General features: G+C 31.4%; 1 pseudogene; it reads left to right on the top strand.

Moving 5' to 3' along the window:
* Window positions 1–11,734: 11,734 nt before the first annotated feature.
* Window positions 11,735–11,862, top strand: LOC126772596 (U4 spliceosomal RNA; annotated as a pseudogene).
* The last annotated feature ends 1,987 nt before the right edge of the window (window positions 11,863–13,849 follow it).

The following is a 13,849-nucleotide window of genomic DNA, read 5'->3' as shown; positions in this document are numbered from 1 at the left end:
AATTACGTTTTACAACTTCATAGTAGATTAATTAAATTGTATAAGTTGGAACTTCAATACAAACCTACTAAGATAAACAGTTAATTTGATCGTATCGAATTGAGTCCTTTTTATCATAAAATGCAATACGCATGAATCTCAATTAAAATCGCATATTATTTATAGTTTAATTTATGTTTATTATATTCTTGTGTCAGCAATATATTCACGCTAATTGATCACAAATCTTCAGGTTACGAAAAATTAAAAAAGCACCATAAATCAGCAAGCGAGATGAATAAATGGATAAAGTTGCCAACTTAATCCACGGTCAACTTTGAGTAAACAATTAAAACGTTAATAATTCATCTGCCCGACCAATTAGTGTCGCTGAAACAAATTTGGGCAACGGATGAACGAATTTTGTCAACTGCCACCAAAACTCTGCTGCAATGACGAATTAGTGACGTAATGTGTGTGACGCATTGACGTGGTTTTGTATTGGAGAGGTCATATATCAGGCATAAAAAATATAAACAATATTGCGATAGGATCTTTTGATTACATTTTCCACGTCATACAATGTTAAGGATTTTTTTATATATAATTATTACAAAGTCAGTATCATTCTCAGATTATATTGTACATCAAAAATAAATCTACTGGTGGTAGGGCTTTGTGCAAGCTCGTCTGGGTAGGTACCACCCACTCATCAGATATTCTACCGCAAAACAGCAATACTTGGTATTGTTGTGTTCCGGTTTGAAGGGTGAGTGAGCCAGTGTAATTACAGGCACAAGGGACATAAAATCTTAGTTCCCAAGGTTGGTGGCGCATTGGATATGTAAGCGATGGTTGACATTTCTTACAATGCTAATGTCTAAGAGCGTTGGTGACCACTTACCATCAGGTGGCCCATATGCTCGTCCGCCTTCCTATTCTATAAAAAAAAAAAAAAAAAAAAAAAAAAAAAAAAAAAAAAAAAAAAAAAAAAAAAAAAAAAAAAAAAAAAAAAAAAAGCCAAGATGGCTTAGTGGCACAGGCGAAAAGTTATTGCGGGTTCGAATCCAGATAAGCACCGCTGAATTCCATGTTCTTAATTTGCTTTAATAATTCATCTCATACTGGAAGGAAAACATCGTAAGAAAACCTGCATGACTATGTAGAATGAAATCTGTCCCTGAGTATGCACCAACATGCATTGGAAACGTGAAATTAGATCCAAACCTTTTCCTCAAAAGGAATACTTCCTGCATTTGCCCAACAGTGGGCCATTTATTTTATTAAAAATAAAAAAGCGTATTTGCTACCCTTATATGCATTATAAAAAAATATTTTGTAATAAACTGTTTTTATCTGATATGAATATGATCTGAAATTGATTTCGTGCAGATATTTCTCGGAAGAATCCACATTGAAACGGTGTTAGCGTTACGCAGAAATGTCGATAAAGAATTTGTAATCTGAATATTTTATATCCTCATAAGTATTCATGCTATATTAATAACTTTAATTTAATTTTGATGGACAACATAGATGTGTCCATGTGTTGTTTTTCATTCTAATTAAGTAAAAAACCGTAAATATCTCATAGTTTTTGAGATTATTTCTGAACTTTAAAATAAGGGAAGTTTTGTCTATGTATACTAGAGCCTTGCGAAGTACACTGGTTGTATTAAGTTGTGTTTACTTGTTTGTATGTAATTTTGGGTTTTTAACAACCTTCAAATAGAACAGAAAAATAGATTTTATTTTATTTATTGGATGAAATCTCAAAAAATCTAACACTAATTTAATTATATTCATTCATATTTAGTAAATAATATTATTAGTTAGCATAATTGCTTAGAATATTTCTATGCATTACAAGGACTTGAAATAAATAAATAATATATTATGTATGCATCAAAATTAAATTTATTGTATTATAACTTATATATAACTGGTCTTAAGCTCCAATAAAAATAATCACGATCTATAAGTTATTTTAGTTTTTGCACAAATTGACACTTCATAAGTTACTCATTTATTTTAATTTTTTGGATTTCGATAGCGCGTACTGTGGTATGATAACGCTAGCCATCAATACTGAGCGCTGCAAAATTTCACCAATCTATTGCGTCGTGCCATGTCGCTTAGCCTGCCAAAGCGTTTGATATATACTGTCCAAACAAATTTGTGACTAAATCACTACATCCTACAAAATAAAATATACGAGCGCACCTATATTTTTAAACATAAAATACATTGTCACAGCAATTGATAAATGTATGGCATTTTATAATAAAGGAAAGAATATATATTTGAATATTGTTATTGGATGGATAATAATTAAATTGGCTGTTAGATATTTGTATACTAATTTAAGCAATATCTATTTTATAATACCCGCCAATAACAAGACAAGCAAAAGTAATATGTACAAGTGGTGATATGATACAATTCTTTTGAATATATTAGTTGATACTTTATTATTATATACGTGTAACTAATTTAAGAGTATTTATACCAATGTATTGCTGATAAAATAGTAACTAAAAAACTACTCGATATGGAAAAGTAACTAATTCTACGTGGAGATACTTTGGCTTACCTTCTAATATATAATCTATATTAAAAGCCTATTCTACCAGGTTTTTTTTATAGAATAGGAAGGCTGACGAGTATATGGGCCACCTGATGGTAAGTGGTCACCAAACGCCCTTAGACATTGGCATTGTAAGAAATGTCAACCATCGCTTATATAGCCAATGCGCCACCAACCTTGGGAACTAAGATTTTATGTCCCTTGTGCTTGTAATTACACTGGCTAACTCTCGCTTCAAACCGAAACACAACAATAACAAGTACTGCTGTTTTGCGGTAGAATATTTGATAAGTGGGTGGTACCTATCCAGACGAGCTTGCACAAAGCTCTACCACCAGTAAATGTTAAGAGCACCATATTTAGACTGACTTCAAAGTAAGAGCTCGTACCACCGTTCAGTCACAATTGAATTTAGATAGACTAAGTAACATTATTCTATCCACTCTTAAGCAGAATTAGACATCTCAATATTGCCCCGCGTGATAGGCCTTAAGGCGTTTAATCTCTGAATGATAAATAACAAGCAGAGATTCCATTTGTTTTAGTATTTAAAAAAAGCTTAAAACATAAATATTATACCCATGCGAAACCATATTGAAATGGCTACTATGTTATGAAAAATTTAACCCTGATTGAAAATTCAAGTATGACAAAGTTTGCGTAGCGTGGTTCGCTAGTGTATAAAGCTATCCATATTGGATGCTTTGAAATATCGGCAATCTATTCCATGGGGTCATATCGAGTTGTCTGCAAAAGCGTTTTATACACGCAGTCTAAGCAAACATTATTTAAATCTTTCTTAGGAAGACTATAAATTGTCATGATATGGCCTTGTTGCTTAAAAATTAATAATAGTTATTATTTTTTATTACTCCATTAATTTTACTCTACATAAATTAGATAATATAATAAAAGTAGTAACTCTAACCTTATTGTTTGATAATATTGAAAGGTTATGATTGTTCTTTACTATTGTGAAACGGACAATTGAATCGACTAGGCACCTTGCATAATAATTATATATTAAATGCTCTCAATTGAAAAAATCAGCATATCGGTAGTAAATTTTGTTTATAAGGTAAGATCTAAGATGCGATTTAAATAATGGACCGCGTAAATTTCTTTGGTCTTTAATTTATGTTTATTTATTATTATATTTTAGATTTTTATTTGAGCATATAGACGTATGTTAGCCATTAGTTGGACTCAAAAGGTCTCGAACGTGGAAGTTCTTCGACGCGTCAACCAAAAACGGCAACTTTTGGAGACTGTCAAGAAGAGAAAGAAAGTTGCAAATCTCGGACACGTGCTTAGGCATGAAAGATATGAACTTTTGCAACTCATTATGATGGGAAAAGTTGCCGGAAGGAGAGCTGTTGGGCGCAGAAAAAAATCTTCGCTGAACATCCACATCCGAGAATGGACGGGAATCGCGAGTGCTGCCGAACTCTTTCGCCTCGCGAAGAACAAGAAGGAGTATTCAAAGCTGATTGCCAACCTTCGCTAGTTAGAGTGGCACTCGAAGCAGAAGAATTACTAGATTTTAATATAGTCATTCTAAAAATACAAATAATGTCCATAAGTTTCGTAGTTAAAGTCATTTGTTAGCAGCATATTGGATACAGTTTGTTTCGTAAGCGTTGAGCATGGATTTGTGACTCCGATGCAATTTCGGCTGGATTTCCTAAATCCTATCCGTGAAATGCAATCGCAATCTTGATACAATGTTCCGTTGATATTGAGTATACAAATGCAATGTTATAAGAAACATGAAAATAAAGTATGAAATTACATCATGAAAGTATTGGTTTTTGTGTTACTATAGTTATAGTTATTATACAGAGAATATGTATTTTTCAAGAATTAAGAATACAAATTTGAATATTTAAACTTTTTTATAATTTTAATCAATACCATACAGCAATACTGTCCTGTACTGGCGCGATACCAGTATACCCACCAAATCGTATTGAATCAGCGTGGCGGAATAAGCACCAAACCTCCAACTTATCAGGAGAGGATGTTCTGACCTAAAATTGCAACCTTTACGCATTCGAGTATATTAATCATAATACAAAGTTATTTTAACTAAAATAGAGCCAGAATACTTTAAAAGATGTCAACCAAGATCATTTCCTTAAGTATTCAACGCGATGAGTATATACATATTCTAACCAGACTCTCTCCAGTTCAGGTCTATAAAGGCGCTACGATATCCGCTACCTATAGTACCGATCCTCGTTATTATCTGCAACTATTAAGGTTATCATGTACGCTATTTCGGTCTCTATTGTGTAGGTATAGATAAGATAATCGTGTATCACAATCTCTGGCTGTGGACGAGTTTCCGGACCTTTGCATCGCTTGATTACACCTCGTACGTAGATCTACAGTTTGTTTTTGCTTTTTAGTCGTTTCAATTGTGGTGTCATTTGTGCTTATTTAACAAACGAACAAATATTTTTTTATTGCAGTGCTATTCTGTAAGAACACATTTCGCATTCCACTTTTTTGATAAACGTATCCTTTATTTTTCTTAATTAACAATAATAATTTAATATAGGTATGAAATTTTAGGTCAGAACATCCTCTCCTGGTAAGTTGGAGGTTTGGTGCTCATTCCGCCACGCTGATATTGGTATGTGATTTTGACTATAAAGTCACATACCAATTTCTGAAATGTCACTACCGTGTTCTGCAGTTTATTTCGTGTTCATGCAGTATATCTCAACTGAACTGAACTGAGCACGAGTGAGATTATTTACACATAAAAAAATTAATACCTAATTGATTTAATATAGGTCTTTTTAAATATTAATATTTCTAACAAACTTTAGAGCTCCTTCAGAACAGGTCCTTGTAAATTTGTCACATCAATCAAATAATTTCACTTAAGGAAACTTATTGACGCGTTCATAAAAATTAATAGAATCGAAAAAATTTGGAATGAATTTAAAAACTTTTATAAGATTGTATACATACTGAATAGGGAACCTTACACAAAGAGAACCTTTTCTTTTTTAATTAAATATTCTTTCAAATTTGTACGGAATGAATTAAAATGTGATGAATGAATTTTATTATGACAATTTAGTGAATTTCATCATGTCAATGAAAATTAAAGATCGAAATAATGTTATAATACTAAACTTCTGGATATTAACGGATATTTATAAAAATCGAATAATCTAGTAGTGATTGGGCCTGTCCACGCGTTAAACATTTTATAAAAAAAATGATATATAAACGTTTATACACATATTAATAATACATAGCAGTTATTGTTTTTGAAAGCAACACGTCGAAAGTCAAAACATCTTCTCAAACTATCTATAACAATCGCTATATTATGACAGTTTAAAAATACATTTTATTGTAACGGTTAGTTACGAAGTTTTGTTACATAATTGATCGATAATGGATGTAATTAAATGTATTTAAAATATTTAAATCTTCAGAGTTAAAATCTAGGTGAAGATGGCTTACACGTTCTCGCAGCTGAAATCCGTTATCACTCGCAGCGGCTGTGGAAATCGACCAACAGACGGCCGGAAAATTATTAACAGAATGAGGTCATTGACCCGTTTATTAATTCTACTGTTAACGTGGCTTTCGACGCGTAATTTTACATTTTAACTTTATATATAAACTTTTTAGTCCATGTTCCTGGTATTTTTTGTGTTATTACTTTTTATAGGAAATAGTCGAGGTATTAATCGGGGTTTTTGTCATACTGTATATGTATCATGTAAAACCATATCGAATATACAGGATAATGTATTTTTTGTAAATATTTTAAATTTTTGTTTTCTAACTTTAAATCATTGAACTAACAATTTATTATTTAAATTTAGAAATGTATACATTGCCTTAGAATTTGCTACTTTGGTTACATTGAATGGTTAAAATGAACTTAAGTAGATATGCCAATCTTATCGTGTTGATAGATCGTCACCAGAGCATGCATCATGGTTAAGCTTTTATCAGCAACGTAACGTTACCCTGCATTTAATTCTTCTATAGTATTAGAGATATTTCATGAACACATGAAAAATCTATCGTTCTAGTATTATGTTCACATATAAAGTCCATATAAGGGCAAAAGATACGACATTCCGACTGTTAGTTATTCGTTACTGAATCGGTTTACAGTACTTTATGTTATAAATTATTAGAAGGTATGTCTTGTAAATTTTTCGTTTAACCTTTAAGTATCGTTAAAGATATATTCGTCGTACCGCACTATGATATATGGAACGGCTAATATTAGAAACACGCGGAAACCAAAAAGGGTATTTAAATAAAGATCGTATAATAAATTCTTACCTATTGAAAAACGTTAGAATAACTTCTATATATAACACAGAAAAATCACCAGCACTATAAATCACTCAACACACACATCGGAACGTTTGAAATTCGAATTCGGCGCGGTTATGCGCACGCGCCGGCGCGCCGACCATCACTGACTCATGCGTACCCACAAACACCCTTCGGATCTATTTTTCAACGTAATAGGAACAAAAGGAGGGGAAGTCGCGCGCCCTCGCCACATTTATATAAATAACTCAGCGAGTCGTCCGTTCGTTCACTCAGGAAAGCGTACGAGAAACTGAAATTCCATTTATTTCCTCGTTACTAGTCTTACTAGTTAAGATAATAATCCAAAAATAAACGTCCGGCCCTCGGTTTAATAGCGTCGAATCCACGCTAGTTCCTATTCTCATTAACTATTAAAACTTGCGTTTCCTACATTCACTATTCGGCTTGATTGAAGTTATTTTAATACATTGTCAAGGTTTTTTGAGATCGTTAGTAAGTTAATTTTTAGCCGTTTATCAAAACACGACCGTGGAGATACGTGATAATACAATTGTCATAAAATTAAATATATTGTATTTAATAAAATTTCTACAAAGCATCGATTGTCACTGTAAGCATCTTCTGTTACCTATATTTGTTACAGGTCATGACAAATATTTATTTAAGGTACTAGCTGAAACCGCGGCTTCGCCCGTGTCGAATACAGTTTGACACGAAAATCGTTGAAAATCTGCCACCATTTAACGTTTAGTTATTTTATTAAAGTGAATATTTAAAAGTTCATCCACATCCGTCCAGCCCATAATATGTGAGTATATTACTCAAATTCGAAAAAAACAGACTTTAATATATTAAAAATAGGATAATTTATGAGTAATTTTCATGATCGGAGTGTTCGAATGCTATGTATATTGAGATGCAAAGTATGCTTGCAAAACTAGTTCAATTTTAGATGTTGAAAATAAAAAAAATTAATATTGTGTGTATGCGATAACAAATCTTTGCTTATTAAAGTAACTTACCCGATGATCGTGGGTTCAAACCCGGGCAAGCACCACTGAATTTTCATGTGCTTAATTTGTTTTTATAATTAATCTCGTGCTTGACGGTGAAGGAAAACATCGTGAGGCAACCTGCATGTGTCTAATTTCACTCAAATTCTGTCACAAGTGTATTCCAACAACCCGCATTGGAGCAGCGTGGTGGAATAAGCTCCAAGCCTTGCCCTCAAAAAAGGAGAGGATTTAGCCCAGCAGCGGGGCATTCACTTTGGGTTGTTATTTTTAGCATTGATATCGATATCGCTAATGTAAAAAATATTGTTTACAGAAATAAATTTGTTTTAAATGCAAATAAAGTGTGATATCCGATGTAAAAACATATCGTTTTGAGTTAATGATAGTGATTTTAGTGGAACTGACACAGTTTTTTGGAATATCATACTGTAATCTCTATTAGCCAAATGGAATAATCTCTTGTGGTGTTTACTAAAAATAAGCACTCTCATATATCGTCAACATAAATGATTACCCATTGAATCTTAATGGTGTTAGTAAATAGTTAACATTACTGATTTTATGAAATAATGTAGTTATTATGACGACTAATAAAAATTGGGTCATAGAAATATTTGGGTTTACGCCAAAAATACATAGCATGTATATAAAACAATGTTTTGTAAAGCGAATATTAGAAGATATATATTATTGTGTACTTGATATTTTTTTTGAATTTTCTTTACACTCAAAGCTTCAGTAAAACTCACATTTGCGATGCAGATTCAGTTAGACCAGTTACAGACGTTGAAACTGCTCGATGAGTATATGTTTTTAGAATATGAGCTAAGCCATACATACATACAACCCATATTATAATTCAATGTAAAGTATTGATCGAACCATGTAGTGCTGAGGAAAACTCCTTAAAAACTTCCGTACATAAACAACATCATGAATTAGATTTTATTTAATAAAATACTTAATAAAGTCTTTGTGCCTAGTGGTATTGATAATTTGGCTGAAGAACAAATACATATTATGTACATTTTCTAAGTTTTTTCCTTTGGTTTTTATATATCAATAGAAATATACAAAGAAAGATCTAGAGAAGAAAATATTTTATCATGTGTGAATTAAAGAATCTCATTGAAACACTAAAAGCATGAAAGAGACTTAAAATTATAATTATAACGCTTTGATAATTTCAGTTGTCGTCTCTTTTTAACGTAAACTCATTAGACGAAGATGGTTTCAAATGAAATTCGTCACATTATATACATACAAATTTAAAACTTATGTTTAAAGGAATAAAGTTTGATTTCGAATGTATCACTTAACTCAAATATTAAGTTGTTCGCATTTACTCGTGACGTGGTTTTTTAAAATGGCGCCGTAAAAGTCGGTGCGGACGTCGTAAAATTTTCACGTAAATTTTTTGTTTCGAGTACATTTACAAGATGATGGCTGTAAATGTAAATATATAAAGATAATAAAGTACATAAACCTATTTACCTATAAATCTGCTTCAGCTTGTTGAATCTTGTTATCTCAAATTGTATAGTTGTTAACTTTTCAAGGACTTTACAAAAATAATTCCTCTCCCATGATACTAAAAAAAAGTATACAGTTAAATCTTTGAACGTAACAGCAATTTAATAATTTCCAAGCTTAGCAAAATATTTCGTATAGCACGTTATATAAATATCTCATCGATTAAGTACTGTAATAAATCGCTGTATTTCACATTTGAACAAATAAAAGAACGAAATATACTATATATATTCATTTTAATATTTAGATCACTTTATGTAAATAGCTTATTATAGTTAAGATGACGGGCTTGCACGAAGTCCTTCCACCGAGGTAAAGTAAGGTTATACTCATATCACGATTCTTATACGATTTTGACTACGTGTTTGTGTATTTTCTGGATATAGGATACTAAAATTCATCCCCACGGCGAAAAGGGCATTTAAAAGATTTTAGGGTTCAGACAAAATCTGTATCGTCTAAGTTAACGAAGTCGCTGGCATAGCTCGTTCTAATTAAATCCAGACATGAGTCAGCTGACAAGTCTAGACATGATCAAACCAGTTACTAATTATAATATTCAGATGCTAAGCAAATTTTCTAAGCGTTGGTTAAACGTGACTTATATAAAAAATTCTCAAATTTACTTTGGTTTAAATTTCGCTCATATAAAGTTTATTTAACGATTTAATATGTAGCGGTTTCTTGGTTCAATATAAATTAATTTAAAACATGTTTTAAATTACTTGAGTTCACTATAATTTTTGACATCTCGATATTTTGAACAATTTTCAGTTATTTTATCATAGCTTGATTGGATTAACACATTACAAATGACAATAATTATACGGTTAATTTTTTTTATAATTTTATCATTAAATCTCAGTTTATTCTCTCAGTGATATAATTGAACTTTCATCGTAACAGCCTGTGAATGTCCCACCGCTGCTAAAGGCCTCCTCTCCCTTTCCCTTTCTCTCCAGTGCGGGTTGGTGAAATACACATGTGGCAGAATTTTTGTGAAATTAGACACATGCAGGTTTCCTCACGATGTTTTCCTTCACCGTAAAGCACGAGATGAATTATGATCACAAATCAAGCACGTGAAAATTCAATGGTGCTTGCCCGGGTTTGAACCCACGATCATCGGTTAAGATTCACGCGTTCTTACAACTTTAAATATTGTTTTTCTTGTTGGTTAATATGACTATCTTGATTTATTTCTTACGCCTTGCACCTTAAAGAATAATGTCCTTATCAGTACAGTACAGTTTTAGAAATTTTAAAACAATAATAATAATTAATAGGAAGTTTAAGAGGATGTTCTACTTTTTAAATGTATTTTCAGTTGGCAATAAGCGGACAACTGCTTCACTATGAATATAATGATTATAATTTATCTTTGTTTGTGTTTATAATTTAAGTGTCTCAAAGAGTCATGTAGACAGGCAGGAAGCAAAAACCCCGGGAGAGATGGCGTCTGGCAGTAAAAGAGTGCCAAAAACTACTATTTCTGTAGAAATTTACCATGTTGACTCCGAATATGTTATGCAGGAAAACAAATGATGATGACTTTTGTATTTATAATAACCCGTAGTGTAACGTTGTAGTAAATGATCATACTTCTCGTAGTATCTTTTTAGTAGAAGTTTAATAGGAATAAAAATAATAATTAAATGTATTATTAATTTTTTTTAAATGGATAAGTTTCACAGATGCACAAAACGTATACATCACTTGGGGCACTTAAATTTACTAAAAAACTTTACTAATGAAACACAAGAGAATGGCCGACATACGTCGAAGGGACGTGGTTGCCCCACAAATTTAGAATCCGGATATCTGGGGACTGACATTTTTTACCGTCACACTGACACTAAAGAGAGAACGGAATTAAAATATTTTGAAGAGTATTAAAAATAAGTGAATTTTTATTTGTATCCGCTAAAGACTTTGACTTGACAAACATATTTCGTTTACATAAAGATGCAGAAAGCGTGTGTACACAGATTGTATCTCATGCAAGGACACCTTGTAGCCATGATAGCTCTTTAGTCGCTGCTTGATACTTTTATTTTAAATATTTTTTCTTAAATAGTTAAGTTGATATTTTCCTACTTTTATGTTTGTCCTCTTCCACTATTACTTTGTATCTAAAAATTTACAACTGCAGTTTCTTTAGTTTATAAAATATATAGTAAGTTTTAAAAAAATGCACGAACGCCTCCACATAAATACTATAATCAAAAATATTCGTTTATCTTTATATAATTTATTTAAATCACCTATTTATTGTCACTTAAATTTTTTTATTTTTTTTTATGCGCAGAGGCAATACCGTCACCAATGAGGTTAATCCGAGGTGCAATTATTACTAGTTGAAAACTTAAGCACAAGATCTATGTTATGTATTAATATGTATATTTATACCTATCTTTAAAAAAATCAAGAGCCATATCTAGCATTTTTACAGTATCACTTTACGATAGATTTTTTACATCCCAACTTTTCTTTCTTAGTCACGCCCAATGTATTAAAGTGTTTAATTTGTTTCCTCTGATAGCTTTAAGATAAATACTCCAGCGACTATACTCACCTTCTTTCGAGTGATGGATATTTCTGAATTTACACTGATTGACAACGGGCGACTGATGCGTTTTTTAAAAATAGACTCCTGTTCTATGCGACCACACGAAGAATTTGTTGGGTTTGAAATAATTTTAAAGATCGAACACATTTGAGCAATTAAACAAAATTAAGACTGCATTGCAATTCTGTGATTATCTCATAAGAGATTAATAATGATTACTTAATAAAATCGTGGTAAAGTGGTCTCGTCCGGCAATAAAAATGCTCAAGTAAACTTCAAATGTGCTTCATTCTATATGTATACTATTCAATATATTAAAGTTATTTGTACGACAATCATTTTATATTTAACTATTATATTTTTTTACATATATAATTGTTTAATATAAAAAAATTGTAGATTTTGGGATTTTATACAAATATGTATATATAACAAGCATGAACGCGACAAAAATATAAATCAAAATAATACGTAAAATACAAATATTAAGTAAATAAGTTAACGTGAATGTAAATGTCCCAATGCGGGCAATTGCTCCTTGAGGAGTAGGTTTGGGATTTTTTTTAATAATAATAAACTAATATATTTTTTTAATAATAATAGAATAGGAAGGCGGACGAGCATATGGGCCACCTGATGGTAAGTGGTCACCAACGCCCATAGACATTGGCATTGTAAGAAAAGTTAACCATCACTTACATCACCAATGCGCCACCAAACATGGGAACTAAGATGTTATGTCCCTTGTGCCTGTAATTACACTGGCTCACTCACCCTTCAAACCGGAACACACCAAAACCAAGTACTGCTGTTTTGCGGTAGAATATCTGATGATTGGGTGGCACCTACCTAGACGAGTTTACGTACAAAAAAGCAAGATACATATACGTTATGTAATAACATTAAAGTATGCTATTTTCGAGCAGATATTATTAAACAGTATATTGTGCAAAGCGCGGAATTAAAAGCGTAAGCTGAAAGGCAACCCTAAATGTCCTATTAGCGTAAATTATTCGTTTTAAAAACAAAAATAATATTCATAAAGTTTTCTTTTAATAAAAATAATCAACAATTAAATAGTAATTTTTCTCATTGAAATAAATTTTCTCCTATTTTACTCTTTATATTAAGTTTCTCAAGTAAATGTGTTGCAAATATTAAAGCAAGAGAATTTAATTAATTTTGCAAGTATGCGTTCATTTAAATGTCCAATAATTAGCTGATGTATATATCTCGGACGAGCAAAAGTGTGCTTGTAATAAATTTGCCTCTTAGTTTTGATATTATGTATGCATGTGTCATTGGACAAAGATATGAGGAAAGTTAGGCCCTTATTTAGTTTTTATTTAACGACAAACTATTATATCACGATAGCTCAACCACTTAAAATTCGGCATTCCCGATAACTTAACGTGATTTTTCACAACAAAAATTGTTCAGTTATTTAAAGATCACAGAGTAAAAAATGTGCGATCATAACCAATTAATAGTAACATATTATATGACAGTCGGTATTGATTCCAGACATATGATTTATACTTTCTAATATCTAAAGTTTTTCATATAAAAAATTACAACAATGACATTATAATACAGATCAAGACGCTATAAAAATGCGACTTTCGGATCTGTGGCTTTATTTATGCTAGCCACTAGACCTTCTATAAGAAGGGTATTCGATTCGATCGAGGGTAAAGTTGTGAAAATTTTGTCATTTTTATAATTGTAAATCCTTATTAAGGAATTAAGCAAACGAAAAAAAAAACGTTGTACTTTTTCCCTCTGATATTATAAATATTTTTATGTAAACTCGAAAATTCCAAATTCAAATATAAAAGATAT

This window comes from Nymphalis io, chromosome 12 (genome assembly GCF_905147045.1).
Source record: "Nymphalis io chromosome 12, ilAglIoxx1.1, whole genome shotgun sequence".
In the NCBI taxonomy this organism is placed as follows: Eukaryota; Metazoa; Arthropoda; class Insecta; order Lepidoptera; family Nymphalidae; genus Nymphalis; species Nymphalis io.
Note: the sequence above shows the minus strand (reverse complement) of the source record. Positions and strands in the feature narration are given on the sequence as shown.